Source organism: Oryzias melastigma, linkage group LG16 (assembly GCF_002922805.2).
Source record: "Oryzias melastigma strain HK-1 linkage group LG16, ASM292280v2, whole genome shotgun sequence".
Lineage (NCBI taxonomy): Eukaryota > Metazoa > Chordata > Actinopteri > Beloniformes > Adrianichthyidae > Oryzias > Oryzias melastigma.
In genome coordinates, this window is record NC_050527.1 from 28,604,720 (window position 1) to 28,605,199 (window position 480).

Sequence of the window (480 nt, forward strand, 5' to 3'; positions counted from 1 at the left end):
CGACCACACACGATCACACACGATCACACACAATCACACACAATCACACACGATCACACACGATCACACACAACCACACACTGACGGCTCTGCTGCTGAGCACTGATCCAAACCTATAACCTCCAGGATCAAGGAGGAGGTCAGTGTCTTGCTCAAGGACACTTTGACACATGGATGGGGAAGGCAGGAATTGGACCTGCAATCTTCTGACCAGAGGCTGACCTCTGCACCACTGGGACTTCACGTTTGGTTGCTTTCTTCTACGTTCCACTAAAGAACTTTTGACCTTCAGGCTGACGGAGACCAGCAGACATGAACCTTCAGTCCTGAGCTCCTCCCTCCTGCTGAAGGACTCGAGGCTGACCAAGTCATGGGCTGAGGGTCACATCAGCCATGTTTGTGTGTTTTGGCCGCGGTGGAGGTCGGGGGTCACGTGACGCAGACAGGTGACAGAGGGGGACTCCTGGTGTAAACTCCACA